At 37.4% G+C, this 7,500-nt stretch overlaps 2 non-coding genes across 2 annotated transcripts; one reads left to right on the top strand and one right to left on the bottom strand.

The window, feature by feature from the left end:
* Positions 1–1,694: 1,694 nt before the first annotated feature.
* Positions 1,695–1,770, bottom strand: Trnap-cgg (transfer RNA proline (anticodon CGG)). The gene has a single exon. It is a non-coding gene; the product is annotated as a tRNA-Pro (tRNA).
* A 1,577-nt stretch (positions 1,771–3,347) lies between these two features.
* Trnap-ugg (transfer RNA proline (anticodon UGG)) lies at positions 3,348–3,419 on the top strand. Its single transcript has one exon. It is a non-coding gene; the product is annotated as a tRNA-Pro (tRNA).
* The last annotated feature ends 4,081 nt before the right edge of the window (positions 3,420–7,500 follow it).

Raw genomic sequence — 7,500 nt, 5'->3', positions numbered from 1 at the left:
TATAGTTTATCTAAGTACAATGATGATGGTGATTATGAAATTATTATAAGAAGACAAAAGTGGGTTATTCATTGACAGGTCTGCAAAACTTATGACCCTGAACACATGTTGAAGTGGTGTAAGAATATACTAAATTAGGTTACTGAGAATGAGATTGGCCTTGGTCAGAATTCTTTGGGAAATGAAGGTGCGAACAGGTAAGATAGGAAAACACTCTGGAATGGATATAGCAATCTTTGAGAGGAGAGCAAGACAATAAATGTGCCATACCCTTTTCACATCCAAGTTGTTGAATAGGAGGGTGAGGAAGTAGCCAAATGCCAGGATCTACAATGAGAACTAAAGAGGATATTGAGTTGAGGTGGCAGTGATTCCTTCAGTTATACGAACTTTGAGAACAAAGTTAGTAGAGGGGAGAGAACCATCTCAAAATCAGAACACTATGAGCCTGACAGTCTCCTAGCAGCTACTAGGATTTTAAGGATTTTATATAGACATGTTAAGTTTCGTGTAACACCTTTATTCGAGTACACCATCATTCATGATGCTACATGAGGTAGCGTCACATGACATTAATATTTTAATATCTATGAGACAGTCAAGTATCAAATGACTTTCATACATTATTCACAAAACAAATTAACAATGCATTTGAACATCCGAGGTTGCAGTTAGCAAATTTGTGTTTGGCAACTGTAGACACGGCTACTAACAAGTAACTTCAATTAAACTGAGATAACAAGAAATGTTGTAATAACGATAATAATAGTAGTTTTGTTCAGAAGATTGTTTCAAAATTTCTCCACTCTGCTTCCACAAGCTTCCAATTGAAAATCAAGGAAGCCATGCACATCCTTTGGGATTAGCCATCTTTAAATTCCCAGGTCAAACATCTTAATTTATCCCTTTCATACTAATTAAATTCCTTTCTTAGCTTAAATAGTTTCACTCTTTTTTCTGGTTTGCACCTTCATCCTTAATTATTCTCGTTAATATCTCACTTTGTTATACTATTTATTGCATATTTTCACTTTATTACTCACTGTTCAACTGACAATGGATGATGTCTCATCCAAAACATGTATTGTCTTTATTAAAAAATAAATTTCAAAAACATTGTGTAGTTCATCAAAGCAGTAATAATAATAATAATAATAATAATAATAATAATAATGATGATGGCGATAATGATGACTATAATGAAAATGATAATCATAACAATCCTAATTATGAAAATGACATTATTATGAATATTTTGATTATTTTATTGTCAATTCTAGCCAGACGTTTAAATGATGAAAATATACCAATACCTGATACTAACATCTAAACTCTTATTCTTAAGCCATCACAGCTTAATTTTAAGCCCTGGGAATGAAGGTTGATTAGAAATAAAACACCTATACAGGCAATCACAGCAATGTACGAAAAGTTGTTTTAATGGGCTTTTCGGCTTTCTTAAATTTCTGATTTGACATTGTAGTTGCAATTTGTAAATTGCATTTCATATCAGCCTTCTATTTTGCATCTGTGAGTTCCATATTTCTCATTCAATCCAAGTCACACTAGATGTATGAAAACGATCTGGAATTTCCTTTGTGTATTTTCTAATTTAATGTGGTAAATGGGACTCTTAAAACAAAAGAAAAGATGTCGCAGAATATCATATTTATGGAGGGAAGGAAAAAAAAAAATGGGGCGCCTGTCCGGGAGTCGAACCCGGGACCTCTCGCACCCGAAGCGAGAATCATACCACTAGACCAACAGGCCAATACCTTGGTCTCCCGTGCAAAATGCTGTAGCAGTTTAATGTTTCTACTTGTGCTGTAGGTTTGTTAGCGCTTTTGATAGTTTTCTAGAATATTTATCGCTGTTAAATCTTCATGACAACAACAGAGGTCATTAGATATTACAAACGCTTTTTTTCATATTCTTTTAATTGTCGTAAAATCTTTTGTATACATAGACAAAAAGCCGCTTGAAATGGCGCTGTATTTTTTGTAGACGGCTGTTGTAGAGCATTTGTTTGATTTTAAAAAAATATATATATCTCTTTCCTTTATCCTTGGTGACTGTTTCATAAGAATAATTGATTGGGTGAATTTTAATATGAAATGATCGGTAGGCAAATTGGCGGATGGATACAAGCTACGTGCCAGCGAGTCGTTCGAGCCATGCGAATCTTGCATTAACTCTAAGCACCCACTTCAAATAGCGCTGATAAACAGTATTTAAGTCAAAGCACCAATTTTAAAACGGTTGGCTTTCAATAAATATGTGACTCGCATGTTGACTCGCAAGGCTCGCGATGTTGGCTCCCGTGACTCGCAGCTATTGCTCGCATAGTCGCAAGACTCGCATGGCTCGCTTTCTCGCAAATTGTCCTCCCTCAGTTAAATTTGTACGTGTTTCAGCAGAGAATCTGAAGTGAAACGAACACCATGAATAAAAGTCGCGCCCTTTCTTCTTTGTCATCAGGATAAACAACAGTTCTGTCAAAACATCGACTTTTGTTTGACATTCAAAGAAGGAACTTACGTGTCAGCGCTTGTCTGCAGTCATGCTTCTGTTCACCGAATACTAAAGCATTTAGGCATCATCGCGTTAAATCTTAATGAATTTCAAGCTCGAATTTGGGTTTTGCCAGAAATCAAAGAAACTTATTTGATTTTTCTGAATTTCCTGCCTGTTTGCTTCAGATATCTAGAAACGTCTCATAAGGCAAAATTTTCACGCACTCTTTACTGTCACGCTCTCCATGTAACGCAATTCTCTATTTCGAATATTGATGAAACTATTTACTAAGAAAGCATTTTCATGATTTGGCGCTTCATAAAATGATATGGTGAATATTGTTCTTCTCGAAGATTTCATCTGTTGTGATTCTAATCACAAAAATTGGTGAGGAGAAAAGGTTCCTTTTTTCTCCAACGAACGTGTGATCGAATCATGAATAGAACATTCATTTGTTTTAACCAACCATGAAACAAATTTCAAAAATTTACAGCAAGGATTCCAAAAGTGCGGCCACTTTTAATACACATTATTTTGTTTATGTCTGTACAGTTTGTGATCAGATGTTTAAGATGACTGCTTTCTCCGACGCTTGTACTAATAAATAGGCACACGGAGAGAATGGCCTCAAGTTTTGTCTTATTTGATATTTTCCGCGTGCAGCTAATTTTAGTGTTAGCATTTATATTGCTTTTTTGTGAAAAGGTTACAGAATATTCCCGAAATCTGCCATCGTAATAAACAGTACAGATAATTTATTCCGAACGGGCGAACTCCCAAGAATATGTTATAAAAGAAATTACTTTCTAAACTTTGGACCCATTATTAAGCGTGGCCTGTTGGTCTAGTGGCATGATTCTCGCTTTGGGTGCGAGAGGTCCCGGGTTCGACTCCCGGACAGGCCCGATTCTGTTTTATTTTCCTCCGCTTGAAAATATTTTCCTTTAACTTTTCATACCGCCTTTTTTTTTTTTTCAAAACGGTTTTAATTTAGCGAGTTATGAGCTCTGGTAACAAAGGATCTGAGGGGACTTATGTGATCCACCAGTTTGTAGGATCCAGTACAAGGAAAGGTTACGTTAATACAAACGTTGGCCGTGTAACACTTATATTTTAAACAGAGTTAACTGAATAGAGTTTAATGTGAAGTGCTAGATTTCTATCCCATATGAACCATGTGAGCGCTAGCCCTACTGATGGAAATGGGCTCCTGGCCCACACAAGGACAGAGAAAAACTTTGACCAAGATTCGCTCTACCGACTGAGCTACAAGGTCAGACGGGAGCAGGCCGTGGGAACTGAAGATGTTAAAGGATCCAGTGCCTACTATTTTTTTCTGTTTTTCAGGAGTGCCTACTATTTTTATTGCGCATACGTTCTGCGCATCTCGAGATATTCGGGTTTTCTATCGGTGATGCTTACTAATACAGGAATATTTTTGCGCGTTTAAAAAGCTATGCAGAGAAACAAAATCTTAGTAAGTGCTCTTGGTATCCAAAAAGAAAATCGGGGGTAACCATGCATTTTTCAGAGACAATTAAGCTTCATCAAAAACATAAAACAAAGAGCGGCTACAAACATAATGATAAAGCCCATTTTACTTTTGACTTGACGTTTCGTATAATACAACATACATTGGGAATCTGGGAAGATGTATTAAATTCATCCTTTATACGAAAATAACCTGGACTTTATTTTAATGAAACAAATTGGAGAGAATTCTACACTTCAGAATGGAACGAGTTCCTTCATTCCGTGGAAACCCACAGCAAATGAAACTGGGGTAACCGTAGCCCATGACTCCGCTCTCCTGCATAGGAAATTGTTTTTTTTACAAGGTAACATTTAGCGGCGTAGGTGTTGCTTAGAAGCCTTGGCAACATGGCGAACGGCGTTACAACTCCAGGGACTAGTGACGTGTAACTCGATAACTGCCAAAGAGCACAAAGCAAACGAAGGCCCAGCCGAACAAAAAGACAGCTAACAGTGTAGAAAGCATCTCTGCCACGAAGCATCTTTTGAAAATCAAAACATTTCTGTCAGGTAGTTTCGAGAAAGTCGCTTGGGCAGTCCACGCATCGCGCGAGTAGCATCCTCGGAAGAACTGGGCACCACGTCTAAGAAATATCTTTGGTCCTAGATTTTAAACCGTCCATGCGCTCGGTGTTCTAATGCTCACAACTGTTATCATACTAGTTTCGTCACTCCATTGACTATTCTGTGCTTTGTACTGTTGCAGGCTCTTGTCGAAGAATGAAGCTACAATCATAGACAAAAGTAGTTGGGAAGGTTGTGTAAATGAACCACACCAAAGCTGTATTTCAACCCGCTTCTGTTAAAGCGCAAAAGAAATAGTTGTACCTTCTCTTATATAGCCCCCCTCCCCCTATTCAATGTTGGAAGGTAACACAACAATTTCCCACTAAAATCATCCAGTTTTGTACAACATTGAATGAGGGGGGAGGGGAGAGAAGCAATGAAGACGTCAAAAGTGCTAACCTTTCCGAACGGTTTTGTCTATGATAAGATTGTATCATCGGCTTTCATGATGAACAACGAAATGTCTGGGTCTTACCGAGGTAACTGATTCCAGATTATGTTGTTAAGGTACGAGATAACTTTATTTCCCTAGACAAACATCGCCCTTATAGAGACCAAATTTTATCAATTTATGTTCTAAACATTACTGTTAGCTTTGAAGAGGCCCATTGGTTATAGGCGTTGGACCCTCCGGGTTCAGTCCCTCTCTGACGACCAACTGGGGTAGTGTGTTTGAGTTGTGCCGAACTGAATTCACACATGAAGTGGCTCGAGCCAACAGAGCCGAGCACAAGCAGATTACTAGTGGGCGCGGACTGCAAGTCAAGTTAAATAAAAACTAGTCAATCAGTTTGTTAGTTGTTTATGAAAGGTTAAAAAAAAGTACCAGAGGTAAAACAATATCTCGTTGCATTTGGGTTTGTAACTGCCACTCCCTTTTAATTTTTATTCTGGCCGAAGTCACGGCGGCCAGAGTTGAGTTTTCAGCAAGTTTTTTGCGTTTTCACCACAAATCGGCAAAGGCTGCTGATCAAAAGAAGCGTGGGCTCTAAGGAGGTGATGTTTATCGCTAAATGCGGGAAGGGCTGCAAAATTGCAGTGGATAATGGACAGAGAAAAAAGTGCTCGGAGTGAATGCACGCTAAAACATATTGAACGCTACAGGAACGAATCGGTCAGGTAATCGAAAATATTGCCAACTTGCATACAAAGTTCCGAAATATGTCACTAGTGATCATGAGTTCAGATTATCTGTGAGCACAAAATGCGAAAGTGATGAAAGAGTTTCGAAAGTGACAAATGTCAGAAGTATTACAGAAACCTGTAACCATGCATGTTGTAATAATGGTGCTTTCAAAATAATTGATTCTCATTGTAAACATTTTGTATGGTAACAGTCACCCTCAAGGGACATCTCTCCTTTTAGAAGTACCATCTATAAGCAGTTTAGTCCAGTATATTCCAAAGTTTGTATCAGATCAGTGATATACTTGAGGTAAAAGGAGTAAAAATTGGAAACAACACATTTGTCCTTGTATTAGCAGTGTTGTGCACTGGCATTATATTCATTGTGTTACTTTGTCATCAAGCCCTGCAATTACTGGGATTCTAATTCATTGGCTGCTATTGTGAACATTGGGACTAAGTTCTACCATGACCTGTGTATAAACAGGCATCTTACAATCAATGATTTACCTAAATATGTCACCATTTGTGGAGTAAAGGTGAAAGTGAATCTTCATTCCAAAAGTACAGGGTGATGATCTGTTATTCAACCTTTGCCACATGTACATTTCCAGGATAAATGCATTAGCAAATTTTCGACCTATAATATACAAAATGACTTCCTGTTTCTTCTGTGGTGTCAGCATTGCAATGTTTACAAACATTTGTGAGGCTGACAAAATAAAATTTGAATATATAATTTATTTCAGAGCACTTGTCACGTGGTTTACTGGGAGCTTAGGGTCCTGGGAACGAGGTGGAGGATAGGTTTCAGAAAGTTATGGGTGTAATACGTTGTCGAAGATCGTTTTTTATCTAGTTATACGCTCATCTTTGTTGCTTAGATTCCATATGCTGGCTTTCCTTCAATCGGCTTGTCATCTGCTAGAACATTTACAACACTCCTTTTATCTTCAATTGGTTTCCTCTTGGAGCTTGAAGAATCTTCTGAAAGGCCAACCTTGGTGCCAAAAGCCTGCACTCTAACTCATTCAAATGGGATAATTCTGTTTTCACTGGAAACAGCATTCCATTTTAACTGCACATGGTGGTATTTTGCCTTTTCTAAAAAGTTTAAAACAACAGTAACAGAGCCATTGTAGGTTATCGATGCTTCTTTTATCTAACAAATATTGTCTTGCAATCGGGTTTGACATTTCTTGTTTATGAAAAATTAACTTGTGCTATTTAAAATACCAAAGTAAGGGCTAGATTTTTATGAACACAATTTATGGAACTGATATTTGTTACCTTTCACTTAACCAAGCTGGTCATTAGACATGTTGATGTCATTTGAAACTTTACACCAAATGTTAGGTTTTTGTACGGTACATTAGCCATTTACATGATGATGTCAAGTTGACCTATTCATTTCGTGTTTCCACATAGCTTGAATTTGGTAACCACACTGGAATAAAATTACAATTTCCATAATAAGAAAACCCTGAAAGATTCTGGTACTTAAGGGAAGTGATACAATCACGCACTAACCAGTACATTGAACTCTTTTGCATTGTTTATGTTTAACTGTTCGTGGAATCTATTGTGGTGATAGTATCTCCATTAAACTTTCTGTTAGATAAAACACTCGAGGTCAAATTGTTAGAAATGTTCAAAATAGTACTTAAATTAAAGATATTGGTTGTGTTCTGATCTTGTTATACACCTATCGTTTTTTTTTTCATGAGCTTGTCCATTTTAGTCTGAAGTGTCAGCCGTCTC

This window comes from Montipora capricornis, chromosome 1 (genome assembly GCF_036669925.1).
Source record: "Montipora capricornis isolate CH-2021 chromosome 1, ASM3666992v2, whole genome shotgun sequence".
NCBI classification, from domain to species: Eukaryota; Metazoa; Cnidaria; class Anthozoa; order Scleractinia; family Acroporidae; genus Montipora; species Montipora capricornis.
The sequence above is the reverse complement of the archived record's forward strand: the minus strand, read 5'-3'. Positions and strand labels throughout refer to the sequence as shown.